The sequence below is a fragment of the Mustela lutreola genome, chromosome 2 (genome assembly GCF_030435805.1).
Source record: "Mustela lutreola isolate mMusLut2 chromosome 2, mMusLut2.pri, whole genome shotgun sequence".
NCBI lineage: Eukaryota > Metazoa > Chordata > Mammalia > Carnivora > Mustelidae > Mustela > Mustela lutreola.
This window is the reverse complement of record NC_081291.1, coordinates 144,677,746-144,693,072: the sequence shown is the minus strand read 5'-3', so window position 1 is coordinate 144,693,072 and position 15,327 is coordinate 144,677,746.

Here is a 15,327-nt window from a genome sequence, read left to right as displayed (position 1 = left end):
AGCTATTTTAGCTTAGAATATATGAAGTTCATTGACTACATTAGGTATTAAATTATTTGGCTTACCCATTAGCCTTAACAAAATTGCCCTTAAAAAACAGCCCCTTCAAGCTATGGCTTTGAAGACATTATTTTTCCAACATTTATGTGTAGTAACTGAAGAATGTTCTCAAGGTTAGTATTTCCAATTTCAACATTTCACTGAACAGCTGCTCTCTTTACCCTCCCACCCCCACATTTCCTATCCTGTATTCTCTGATGAGTCAATCCTTTTTCTCCATTACTTACAGAAAAGTAATTGCATTCTAATCGAAACTGTACTTTCAGATGGTTGCCCAGCTGAGGACCATTAGTAACACCACACTGTGAGACTTTAAATTGGTCTCTTTTCACATGAAAGACGTATGTGCCTTGGGTCCTTGTAAATGTCGCCTATTTGTTTCTCACCTTTGATCAATGAGATATGTCCCAAAGGCTGCTAGTGTAGGTTATTGTCCTTAATTAAAACACAACTGTATATAAAGAAAATGGAAAGGCAAATAGAGCTTATACTTAATGAGTACTCAGCAGCAGTAAGGCATTTACATTGAAAACATATTGCTTGGTTTTATAAGTAAGAGAATAAATCATATTGTTGTGGATTTTTTAAAAATGTAAAATGGGCTCAAATTGTAAAATGCTTTTGCCATCCTTCTGCACTTGTTTCTTCTCCTTATCTATTCAAATTGATGTGGGAGTTGGTTGTTATGTTTCAAGTAGTTGGGTAGGAACACTAGTTTTCTGAGCAGCGATGCTTATATCAATTCAACTTAAATTCAAGTCAAGTCAAGACTGCCTACTCCGCTCCAGGCATAGTGCTGGGTGCATGGGATAGTGAATGGTGACTAAGGCACTGAAAGTCTCTGCCATAACCTCCTAGATAGGACATAAATATAAACAGGTAAACTAAGAAACCAGCATGTTTATCATGGCTTGTGGTAAATATTATCAATGAAATGGGGTGTCAAGATGGAGTCCACTTTAGATTGGAAGCTTGGGGTGATCTTTTCTGAAGAGATGACATTTGAGCAGAAAAACCTGAAGGATGATAAAAAGCCAGCTAAACAAAGAACTGGAGAAAGAGGATTCTAGGCAGAAGGAACAACAAATACAATATCCAAATAGAAGGCAAGGGGTTAGAAGAGCCAACAAGAAAAATGAAGACCAGTAGGATGGAAACATGACAAACCTAAGGAGAAAGGAGATGAGATTGGAGAGAAATAAGGACCAGCTCTCCAGAAACCTACAGGTTACAGTAGGGGAGTCTATATTTTAGTATCAGTAGTCAATGTTGTATTTATATGAATGCATTCAACCTAATTAACTGATTAGGAAAAACTAATATAAAAATAAAAGAGTTTTAGTCTTGAAGGGAAAACATGGTAATTAGGATACCAAGAACAAACCCTTATACTAAATAATTGAATTAGTATTTTCAGAAAGGTTCGTAAAGATATAATAAACCAAGTGAAAGTTCGGCACAGCAGTTAAAAGAAAATGAAGAAATAATATTTTACTTTATTTTTTAAGATTTTATTTATTTATTTGACAAAACGAGAGAGAGCACAAGCAGGGGGAGCAGTAGAGGGAGAGGGAGAAGCTGGCTCTCCCCTGATCAGGGAGTCTGATGCAGGACTTGATCCCAGGACACTGGAATCATGACCAGAGGCAGAAGGCAGACACTTAACTATCTGAGCCACCCAGGTGCCCCAGAAACAATATTTTAAATAAAAAAAAAAGAAAGTAGAGCCCAGATAAAAGTAGTCCACCAGTGAAAGGACAAATGAATGAAGCCCCAACATAGGTAGGTGCTGGAAATTTTAGAGCACCGGGAATGAAGGGGAAAAAGACCTGAAAGCATTCAGAGAGAAAAGGGAGGATCCCTGTGAAGGAGACAGATGTAGATGGAGGGTGTCAGACTTCTGGTTCTCAGCACTTCATCACAAACTCTCAAATATGTGGCAAATTCATATTCTGAAAATGCAAAGACTCAAAATTAATTATGTACCTGCCCCCCCCCCCCAAAATCTGTATGGAAATATTTCCACAAAATAAAACAGGAATTCCACACCCTCCCCAAAAGTTGAAATACAGAATCTAGTTGATTATAATGGAAAGGAGTTTGAAAAGCCTGCTGAAAGCAGATAAAATGGATTACTCCACTCTCCAAACTTTAAGTAATAGGGGATTATTGATATAATTTAACACTTACTTCTCTGTTTTGGTCCTATTTATACTACTTGGTTCTTGAGTGAATAAAATTTATGTCTTGATAGCTTTGAAATACTCTTATATGTGTTTATACCAAATTCTACCAAATTCTAGACAGAATGGACTACTTATTGTTGTAGAACAGAATGTAAAGATGTTTATAATGTAAAAACAACAACATAACCAAAATACAAATCTGGAGGTATAGATAGGTAAAGAAAGTGAGAATAATACAAAAATACTAAAATCCTCATTTTTCATATCAGAGGGCCAAGACATATTTCTAAAGTTGATAAAACCAGCACAGGAACATGTATTCTTATTTAAAGTAATAGTTTTATAACTACTAGTTTATTATTATTTTTAAAAAGTGTCAAATATGATCCTATCTTGGTAATGGAGTTGCAAAGTGAGAGAAAATTTTGATTTTGATTTAGACATACTGTATGTGTCTTACACATATCTTTACCATGGTAATTTTTGCAACTGTTTGCAAGGGTAACTTACAGCATATCCCTATGAAGGAAAACTACGCTCTCTTAATAAAGAATCAGTTGAGTCAGGACAGGTAGGACGTACCTGTCCTACTAGGAAAGCATGTCCAGGACGTAATTCTGAGCTGAAAAATGAAAAGAAAGGCATGGAAGTTGTTGCATAGTGCAACCCCTTTTGTGTATAGAAAGCTATACATGTGTACATCTCCACTGATAGAAAGATCTTTAAAAAAAATTGTGCATTTATACCAAATGGATTACTACTTGGAAAAAAAAAAGAATAAACTACTGATACATTTTGCAACAAGGTGGGGCACCTTAAAAGCATAATATTGAGCAAAGAAAATCATAAACAAAAGGTATACAAAGTTTAAGAAGAGGCTAAACAAATCTATGATGTTTGAAATATGACTATTAGTTCTGGGGCTGTTGAAATTGCCTAGAAAAGAGCATGAGGGAATTTTCTGGAGTGATCGATAGGTCCTATATCTTCACTGGGGTAATGGTTACTCAGGAGTGTGTATTTGTTAAAACTCATTAAATTGTACACTTAAAATATATGTGTTCTATTATATGTAATCTATAACTCAATTTAAAGATATAAGTGCACAGATGTATGTATGTATGGCATATACATGATTATGTATGTATAGGATAGTAGTGGAAAAGACCACATATCAAGCTATTTTGATTGGGGAAGGAGGCAGGAGAAGTATTTTTCATTCTCTATTTGTTTTAAATTTTATGAGCATATTACCCTTGTGACAGCATCAAGGGATAAATTTAAAATGCAGTTTGAATCCTGAAGGGCACTGATTTTCAATGCTTTAGGACAGAGGTGCTTCCTGCCAACAGTGTCCTTCTGCATCCCAACTCTGACAGAGATGCCTCTTCTGAAAGGACCTCATTTGTTCCCCCTGGGGCCGGGAAAGCTGTGAAGGACAGAGCACTACCAGGCTGGCTGGAGACTGTTTGTTCAGAAATTGAGGACATCAAAGGGAAAGAAGACAATGGAGGAGACGGGGTAGGTAAGAAAACCAGTTCTGAGATTCAGCAGAAATGTATGAAGGGTCAAGTGCAGAAAGGAAAACGTATTCTGCAAGATCTCTGTTTCACAGTCATCTGCCTGTGCCTTCCATGTGCGACAGGGTTGCTTGGAAAAGTGCATTTTGGCTGCATGAGTGAGGCCAGCAGTGAATTGCTGTCTCTAAAGGAAAACCAAAACCAAAAAACTGGATTAGACCATGAAGCATGTCATCAGGAAGAGTGGTTAGCTCTTTTAAAGAAGCCAATGGCAAAGGACTTTTAATGATTGCTTTGCTCTAAGCCCTCCTGCTGCTACCAGCTTTTAGCTCAGCATTCCCTTGGGTTATTTTCCCTCTTCATCCTTTCATTTAACAGAAAGTATCTGCAATACCAGAACCCAATGGCTAGTTCATGCTAACAAGCCTTCACTTACCTGTCCTACTATTTTTTTTTGAATTATTAATTTTTTATTTTTTATAAACATATATTTTTATCCCCAGGGGTACAGGTCTGTGAATCACCAGGTTTACACACTTCACAGCACTCACCAAAGCACATACCCTCCCCAATGTCCATATTCCCACCCCCTTCTCCCAAACCCCCTCCCCCCAGCAACCCTCAGTTTGTTTTGTGAGATTAAGAGTCACTTATGGTTTGTCTCCCTCCCAATCCCATCTTGTTTCATTTATTCTTCTCCTACCCACCTAAGCTCCCATGTTGCATCACCACTTCCTCATATCAGGGAGATCATATGATAGTTGTCTTCTCTGCTTGACTTATTTCGCTAAGCGTGATACGCTCTAGTTCCATCCATGTTGTCGCAAATGGCAAGATTTCACCTAGATGTCCATCAACAGATGAATGGATCAAGAAGATGTGGTATATATACCTGTCCTACTATTTTGACCTTCTGGCACTTATAAATCTCAGGAGTTTCTAAACTCAGGCAATTAGTGCTTCAAATTACTAACCCAGACATCACTTGCAGAGGGCAGAGAGAAATTGTCTTTTCATAAAAGAATTCGCTTTTTACATGCTAACTCCTTGCTATTAAATTATTATTTTGCCAAGCATTGGACCTTAGTTTTGTTGTCATTGCTGTTTATTTGTTTGAGCCATAGAGATTATAACTTTTCATTTCTTAGCCAATTAAAGCAGATTCAAATATTCCATAATTCCTGGATATATATGCATACTTACATATACGTATATGTGTTTGTGTGTATTTTTAATGTAGTTGGAAGAAAAATTTATTTTGAAGTATAGGACTCCATAATTTACTCCTGAAAAAACTCAATGTGTATATTGTTTTTAAGCAAGATAATAGACCTTTATGCACTTTTGTTCAAGGTTTGTCCCATTTTGCAAAAACAGTCTGAAAAAAAGTCTTCTTTTACCAGAGAAGAGAAAAGCCTGTTAAGAGTTGCAGTTTGAATATATGATTACCCAGAAGCAAAATAAATTATATGTTATTGTTTACTCTGTATCTGTGGATATAGGTAGCCCTATAGTCAATTTATCGATGATAATGAGGCATAGTCTTTTCATTTTGACTTCCCCTTACTGTATCTATCTCCTGTTTCTATTGTATGAATTTTTAAAAAGATTTTATGTATTTATTTATTTAGAGAGTATGTGCACATGTGTGCACGTGAGTGGTGGGGAGGGGCAGAGAGAGAGACAGATTCTCATGCCGACTCCACGCTGAGCATGGAGCCCAGGCTTTAGGACCCTAAAATCATGATGTGAATAGAAATCAAGAGTTGGGCACTTCTGAGCCACTTAGGCGTTCCAGTATGAATATTTTTAATGTGAACAGTCATCTATTTTATTTGTGAGACCTCAAATATGGACTTACATATTCTATTAACTTTCTGAATATGCATTTTCAGCTCGCACTAGTATTGCGCTATGTGACCACCAAACCATTTTCTATTTTTCTTGGGCACACAAGCAGGCATTTCCCAGGTCACTTGCATTTAGATTGGGCTATATGAATAGTTCTGGGCAATGGAATGTAAATGGAAATATGTATTCTGCTTGACTTCTTATTTTTTTAAATTATTTTTTAAGATTTTCTTTATTTATTTGACACAGAAAAAGAGAGAGATCACAAGTAGGCAGAGACAGAGAGGGAAACAGGCTCCCTGCTGAGCAGAGAGCCCGATGCAGGGCTCATTCCCAGGACCGAGATCATGACCCGAGCCGAAGGCAAAGGCCTAACCCCCTGAGCCACCCAGGCGTCCCTCTGCTTGACTTCTAAAATGTCCTCATGATCTTACTTTCACTTATCCACATGGTGAGGAATAAGGACTCCCAAGATGGCAGACACAACTGGAAGCCTAGATAACTTTGAGTCATCTCAGAAAGTAAATCTGAGATCCCAAAGAAGATCCTCTTGACCTGCACCCTTTTTGTGAAAGCAAGATATAAACTTTTACCATGTTAAGAAACTGAGACTTTTTTATTTGCTAGCTTTGCAAAACCTATACTGAGATTAGTTCATTGGTGGTACTGATAATTTTTATTTTTAGCAATTTCAAAAAAGGGAATATACTTTTGTGGTCAAATATAATCAAACATTTTATAGAGTTTTGTCAACAAAGCTTGAGGTCTCAAATTATTCTTGTTGTCATATATTGACTCAAAAATTTTGGAACCACTTTATCTTCATGTGCTTATATGATAACATTTCCCTGGTTTGACTTGTTAAAAATCCGAATTGGACTATACTTGAGAAGTGAAAGAAGCTTCCTTTGACATGTTTGGCTACATTTTGACTTCAAGTATACATTCCATGAAAGAAAGGAAAAAGAGAGAAGGACAAAAATAGAAGGTTCCAGATGAGAAAAGGAAGAAAGGAAATTTTACTGGACACCTTTTTAAAAAATTTGCAGTGCCAAGAGGGGAGAATCAGTCAATAAAATAAGACGTTTGAGGTGACAGCAATGTGCTTTTTGATAATAGTACTTATGTGTACCTTTAAGAGGAACCAGTTTGTATTGTTAAATATTAATTATTAAAATTTGTCATAATATGATATCCAAGTGGAAATATTAAATCTTTTATATTTTTATTTGTTTCAAAAAGTGACATGAGCATAGTTCCTTAAACATGTAAAAGGGTTCAATAAAAATCTTTTATATCATATTGAGGTGATATTCTGTGAAGATTCTACTTATTAAATTTAATTATGACATGAGATTCCATAACTAGGTTGAATATATGAGTGTAAATGAACTGTTGACTACTGACTTTAATAAATTTCAGAATCTTCTTCCATGGCCTGTAGAGTCCTACCTACATGGCTGTACCCTATTTCTCTCCAATTCTATTCACTTTTCCTCTTGTTTGCTGTTTCTGCTCTGTTGATTTCCCTTCTTATTCCTGACACTTCTAAGCCCTTGTCTTCTTTGAGGTTATAATTTTGCTTATAATATCTGGTTCTGGAATCAAGGTTATATTGGATTTGCAAAAACAGTTGTGAAGTTTTCTCTCTGTTTCTAATATATCTTATTGTTACTGTCCTTTTTATGTTTGGAAGAATTCGCTAATTACATTGCCTAAGTAGGATTTTCTTTGTAGGATAAACTTAACAAATTCAATTTCTTTCACAGATATTGATTATTTAAACTTTCTTTTTATTTTCTTGTAAATTTTAGAAACTTGTGTTTTTAGGAAGTTATCATTTTATCCAAATCATCAGGCATTTTATTACTTTAAAGTCTTTGGGGTCTATGTTGAATAGTAAAGTATCATTTTTCATTCCTATCATTGATAATTTGTGTGATTCCTATTTTTTTCTGATTCCTGGCATGATTAGATTATGACTTCACAACAAGGAGTATTTCTTTATAATGAACACGTTATGGTTAATTTTATGTGTCAACTTGACTAGGCTACAGGGTACCCAGAGTTTTTTGTTAAACATTATTCTGGTCCAAAAAAAAAAAAAAAAAAAAAAGGAAAACAAAAACAATACATTATTCTGGGTGTTTCTGTGAAACTGTTTTTGGATGAGATAACATTTAAATTGTTAGACTAAGTAAATCAGATTACTCTACGTAATATGAGTTGGCCTCATCCAATCAATTTGAAGGCCTGAACAGAGCAAAAGGCTGGGACTCCCTCAAGGAAGAGAGAATTCTCTCATCTAATGGTCTTCAAACTGAGACATTAGCTTCTGCTGGTTCTATAGAAGCCTGCAGGCCTTTGGACTCAAACTGGACCATTGGCTCTGCAAATTTTAGACTTGTTAACCTCTATAAAAACATGACCAATTCCTTGTATGAAGCACAGTGTGTGTATGTGTGTGTGTGTGTGTGTGTGTGTGTGTGTGTGTATAATACAGAAAGTAGAATATGCATGTTCTACTGCTTTGGATATATACCCTTTTGGGTATATACCCTATTAAATCTGTTTTATATATTATATATACATAGATATTATATATAAATTTTATATAAATAGAAATCATATGTATTGATGTTATAAATAATTATACACACATACATACAGAATACACACACACACACACACACACATCATCTCTTGGTTCTGTTTTTCTGGAGAACTCTGATTAATACAGAACAATACAGAACATAAGACAATTTAATATAATATGTACATGAAAAGAATGTGAAGTCCAACATTGTTTGGTGCAGAATTCTATATATGTCACTTGGGTCAGACTTTATACTGTTCATATGTATTCCATTTACTTATATTTGTTTGTTTTGGCTTTTTCTATCAGCTGTCATAAGAGGTGAGTTAAAATTTTCATTATGATTGTGAATTTGTCTACTTTACTTTTCAGTTGTCTAACTATATTTTATACATTTTAAAGCCATGCTATTAGATGCATATAGATTTAGAATTTGGTATCTTATGGTTGTATCAACCCCTATATTTGCAAAGTGCTACCCTTGATCCCTACCAGTCGTTCTTCCCTTGAAGACTGTTTTCTCTAATATTACTATAGCTATGTCAATTTTCTTTTGATTACAGTTTGTATAAAATACCTTTCTCAGTCCTTTTACATACACTCTTTCTGTGTTTTACATTTTTAAATAATTTTTATTTATTAATTTATTTATTTGACAGAGAGAGAGAGATCTCAAGTAGGCAGAGAGGCAGGCAGAGAGAGAGGGGGAAGCAGGCTCCCTGCAGAGGGGAGCCCAATGTGGGACTTGATCCTAGGACCCTGAGATCATAACCTGAGCTGAAGCTAGAGGCTTAACCCACTGAACCACCCAGGTGCCCCTCTGTGTTTTACACTTAAGGTGTGTTTCTTATAAACAGCATGTAGGCCTTTTAAAATCCAATCTAATAATCTTAATCTTTTACTTGTAATATGTAGTCCATTTGTATTTAATATTATTGTTTGTAATGCTGGGATATACCTATTATTTTACAACTTTTTATTTAACTAATCTATTTTATGTGTTTTTTAAATTTCTTGCCATCTCTTGGATAATAACTCTTTAATTCTTACACATTTTATTCTATACTTACTGGTCATATACTGTTTTGTTATTCTTTTTATAATTTTGTTTTATGATTTTATGATGTATCCTTGATAATAATTGTCTAGAACAAGATAGTACTTTTAACAGTTCCACATTAATGTTAGAACTTTAGAAAACTTCAGCTTCATATATCAATGCCTACTTTTTGAATAATAATTGTTTTCAATTTTAATTCTACATATATTTTGAACTTCCCAAAGCATTACTAGAACAATTTTGTATAGACAGCATTCATATATATCTATCTACCCATTCATCCTTTCTGATAGTCTTAATTCTCTTCTATGTATGCTTGTTTTGATGTCCTTCTGGCGAAAAAAGTTTCTTTAATATTGCTTTTAAAACAAACTTACTGGGAATGAATTCTTTTAGTTTTTATCAAAAATATGTCAGACATCAGCTATATGTAGAAGGATGAAACTCAACCATTTTCTTACACCGTACACAAAGATAAACTCAAAATGCATAAAAGATCTCAACGTGAGACAGGAATTCAGAACCTTAGAGGAGAACATAGGCAGTAACCTCTTCAATATCAGCCACAGCAACTTCTTTCAAGATATGTCTCCAAAGGCAAAGGAAACAAAATCGAAGATGAACTTTTGGGACTTCATCAAGATCAAAAGCTTCTGCACAGCAAAGGAAACAGTCAAGAAAACAAAGAGGCAACCCAAAGAATGGGAGAAGATATTTGCAAATGACAGTACAGACAGAAGGTTGATATCCAGGATCTATAAAGAACTCCTCAAACTCAACATACAGAAAACAGACAATCATATCAAAAAATGGGCAGAAGATATGAACAGACACTTCTCCAATGAAGACATACAAATGGCTATCAGACACATGAAAAAATGCTCATCATCACTAGGCCTCAGGGAGATTCAAATTAAAACCACATTGAGATACCACCTTACACCAGTTAGAATGGCCAAAATTAACAAGACAGGAAACAACATATGTTGGAGAGGATGTGGAGAAAGGGGAACCCTCTCACACTGTGGGTGGGAATGCAAGTTGGTACAGCCACTTTGGAGAACAGTGTGGAGATTCCTCAAGCAATTAAAAATAGAGCTTCCCTATGACCGTGCAATTGCACTACTGGGTATTTACCCCAAAGATACAGATGTAGTGAAAAGAAGGGCCATCTGTACCCTAATGTTTATAGCAGCAATGGCCATGGTCGCCAAACTGTGGAAAGAACCAAGATGCACTTCAACGGATGAATGGATAAGGAAGATGTGGTCCATATACACTATGGAGTATTATGCCTCCATCAGAAAGGATGAATACCCAACTTTTGTATCAACATGGACGGGACTGGAAGAGATTATGCTGAGTGAAATAAGTCAAGCAGAGAGAGTCAATTATCCTATGGTTTCACTTATTTGTGGAGCATAACAAATAACAAGGAGGACAGGGGGAGATGGAGAGGAGAAGGGAGTTGAGGGAAATTGGAAGGGGAGGTGAACCATGAGAGACTATGGACTCTGAAAAACAACCTGAGGGTTTTGAAGGGGCGGGGGGTGGGAAGTTGGGGAAACCAGATGGTGGGTATTGGGGAGGGCATGTATTGCATTGAGCACTGGGTGTGGTGCAAAACAATGAATACTGTTGCTGAAAAGAAATTTAAAAAAATATGTCAGTCATGTTCCTTGGTATTTACCCAGAAAGTCTGAAAACTTATATCCACACAAAAACCTGCACATGGATGCAGGTTTATTCATAGTTGCCAAATTTGGAAGTAACCAAGATGTCTTCAGTAGGATAAATAAATGGGAAAATAGACTGGTATATCCAAGTAATAGAATATTCTTCAGTGCTACAGGGAAGGGAGTTATCAAGCTGTGGAAAAACATGGAAAAAACATAAATGCATATTACTAAGTGAAAGAAGCCAATCTGAAAAGGTCACATACCATATGATTCCAACTATATGCCATTAAAAAAAAATCCAACTATAGAGACAGCAAAAAGTTCTGTGGTTGCCTGTGGTTGAAGATGAGTGTAGGGGGTAAATTAATAGTGGAACATAGAGGATTTTTAGGACAGTAAAAATACTCTGTTTGATATCATGATGATGGATACATGTCAGTATACATTTTTCCAATCCCATAGAATGTACAACACCAATAGTGAACCCTTATATTAGATATTGTATATTGTATAACATATATTGTATATTATATATTATACATATATATATATATAATATCAACTGTAGACTTTGTGTGATTATGATGTGTTAGTCTAGGTTCATCAGTTATAACAAATGCACCATTCTGTTGAGGGACGTTGACAAGGGAGGCTTGTACATGTGTGGGGACTAAGAGTACATGGAATTCTTTTCTCTTTCCCTCTCTTCCCTCTCTTCAATGTCGCTATGAACTTAAATCTGCTCTAAAAAAGTTATGTCTTAATAAAAATATATATATAATGAAAAAATTGATTACTTTCATCCAGTTATGAACTAAGCTCATGGAGTTGCAGTTGAGATACAGTTTTGGTAGGATTCAGTCTACTTATGATTTGTATCTGTTCCTCTGGTATGGCCTTCAATAGGCCTTTAATTGAGAATTTAGTGTCTTTGTCTCTTTAGTACTAAGAAATTGGAATTTCCCCTCTGCTTTTCAGAGTTATTTGAATTAACTCTTTAAGCTTTTGCTCTGCATATCTTCAGAATATAGAAAAGTCTTGAGATGGGGATTGGCTGTGTGTTGAGGACCCTTGGGTTTCTAATTTTGTCACTTGAACCCACATAACTTCCAAAACTGTGGTTGTTTATCTGTGTCTTAGCAGCAGCTCTCTGTCTTTGTGCTCATATTCTAAGCCTTTTGTTTATACCCAGAATCAGCAAATGCCCCCAGAGAAAAAGGAAACTATAGATCCACAGTCTACCTCTGAATTTACCTCTGTTTTCTCTGGAATTTCAGTTCTCTCATGACTTTTTGCTTTGGCAGTCCTCTGATAACCTTTAAAAACAAAACAAAACATTTTTATAATTTGCCTGGCTTTTTTAGTTGCCATGAATACTTCATTCTGTCCTGAAGCAGCATTCCTAATAGCCATATTATCTTTATTTTGAGTGCCTCTAGTAGTATACAGTTACATTCTGTATCTTTCCTATGTTACAGATTTATTTTTATAACTGCCTCCTACACATTTTTTAAAAATTTTAATGTGTTCAAAAGAGAACTAGCCTTATATTCTCCCATATCTATAATGACTCCATCAGATTCCTGATTGCCATCATGTTGGGGGTTAGGGATACTTGCAATATTAAACAAGAAGGTCATCCAAGTCCTCACTGAGAAGATAACTTTGAACAAACACCTGACAGAAGGAACAAGCCATGGAAATGTCTGGAGGAAGAGAAGAAGGAATAGCAAATTCAAAGCCACTAACAAAAGAATGTGTCTTGTGTTTTTGTATAATGGCAAAGAGGTTGATATGACTGGTGCAGAGTGAGCAAGGGGAAAGTAACAAAGATTAAATTCAGACCAGGATTAATTTAAGCATTTCCTCAAGTCTTCTTTTTATTTCAATACTTCACATCCAATATATATTATGTCCTACATGTTTTACCAATGAATTATTACTGACATATATGCCTCATTTATAGTTCTGTTACCACAGTCTTCATTTATCTCTCATTGTCTGTAGATGATTACAGATCAGGATCCTTCCAGTCTCAGAACTCTCCACTCCAAAAAATTACAAATAAAATATTCCCTTCTGCCATAACCACTATCATGGTCACAGTATAAAACTTTAAATATTCCTAGTTCTGGATTTTTTCCATTACTATACATGAATAGGCCAATTAAGGAAGAAAAAAATGCCCACTTTCTACAACAGGTGTTTGGAATGTTTGAATATGAGTGCTCTATATTAATGCCCACCACAATATTAGAAGACAGTGAGAATTTTGGAATCTACTTAAATCTATTCAAAAGCCAAATGGATTTGTTGAGTATAAGATTGGGCTAGAAAATGTATAAAGTTTTTCACTTCCTGTGGTTGAGAAAAATCTGAGTAAAATGGTCATTTGGCCTCATGACTTCTTGGCAGAAATTTCATGAAAAAAAAAAAAAAAACCAACATTGCTCTACTCATTCAGACATTGCTGTCAGTTCTTTTCACATATACATTATGCTGATGCATATAGCTTTCACAAAATAACCAAACATGATTATTGTTTTTCTAATGAAAAAGTGATTTTTAAGACATGTAAGAATAAGAGTGTATATTGTCCCTATAGCTTCCACTTCCTGATTCTTTCATGAACACAATTAAAAACTGATTCTGCAAACTCCATATACATCCTTTGGGAAAACATCTGTTGTTTTCTGCTAAATGAAATAACATCAATATGCCTTTTCAGCCCTGGGCTTGGATTGTCTGCCTCTAATTTGGCACATTTAAGAATCTTATTATCCCTCTGTTTGAAAAAAAAAAAAAACCAAAAAACCAAAAAAACCACATTTCAAATACTTAATAAATAATGCAAAATTATTTGTAGCAAAAATCACAGAAACCAAAAAATATGTTTGAAAATAACAGCATCAGAAACCTCTGCTTTCTGAGGAAAACACTGGGACCCTTTAACTTTAAAGAAATTTTTTTTTTTTTGTGAGAGAAGCAAAACACTGCTTCTTATGGTCAACATCGAAATTTTTCCTTTGGAGCAGGAAACCAAAGCAAGGGAGGGAAAGAACAAAGAGATAAAGAAGGATGGTAGGTAAATTTTTATACCATGTATGCTAGATGTTAGGTTTTAAAATATTTGTGATATAATGGAAAGAATGAAACATATTGTTGAAGGAGTTAAAGAAAAAAATAGAATATTTATTAGATTAAATTAAATTTCTTCTCATGTTTTTAAAAAAATCTATGGTGGATACAAAGTAAGAAAATCTATGCAATAATAAAAACACTTTTTAAATCTGTTTTTCACTTGATTAAATAAAATTAACACTTGTATTTTTATATAAAAATATGGCAAAAATAATGGTCATGGCTATAAATTATAGACACTATATATCTTATAATAGACATATATATAACATTCTAAATGAGCTATATTTTAAGGGTTGCAAGAAAGTCATGACTGATTTGTTAATTCATTTGCTTGTTTAGAATCTTAGAAAGCTTTTTTTTAAGCTGAAGTAAAAGGAAATTTAGTTTTTCAGGTGAACTGAAACTTTTGTGATTTGAGAGTGCTCAAATCTTAAATGTATGTTTTTAAAAGTGCTTTAGACATTTTATTCTTGGCTTATGAAAAGGGTATATAAAAGTATGTTTTCTATCAAAAATATTTCAACTTAAAATTTACCCTTGTCTTGAAACACACATACTTTTCTTTACTTTATGGTTACGGGTAAAACCCCAGACCATCAATGAGGAAGGAGCTGTCGCATGTATATAGTCGACTGAAGTCCAGGTTGAAGCCTGGATAAAAGAGAAAAGGCAAAGCAGATTCTGAAGGGTTTATACTTCGTAGATCCAGAGGTGCTGATCTGGAATGGTTTTATAAAGGAAGTGAGTCACTGGGAGAGGAGGAAAAACAGTTCTAGGCAAGAGTGGAGAAGATATGGTGTTACATAAGGAAAATGCAAAGTAATTGTGAGATGATGAGAAGATCTTGGAAAGTGATACTTCCTCTTGGCTACATTTATTTAATGTTGAATTGAAGAAATATTTGATTTTTTAAAATTTAAATTTAATTAACAAACATATAGTACATCATTAGTTTTGATATGTCTAATCATTCATTAGTTGTGTATAACACCCAGGGCTCATCACATCAACAAGCCCTTTATTTATTTATTTTTAAGATTTTATTTATTTATTTGGCACATATCACAAGTAGGCAGAGAGGCAGGCAGAGAGAGAGGGGGAGGCAGGCACCTTGCTGAGCTCGATCCCAGGACCCTGAGATCATGACCTGAGCGGAAGGCAGACGCTTAACTGTCTGAGCCACCCAGCTGCCCCAGAAGCACTTTAAATAGAGAACATCTCTCTGAAACGA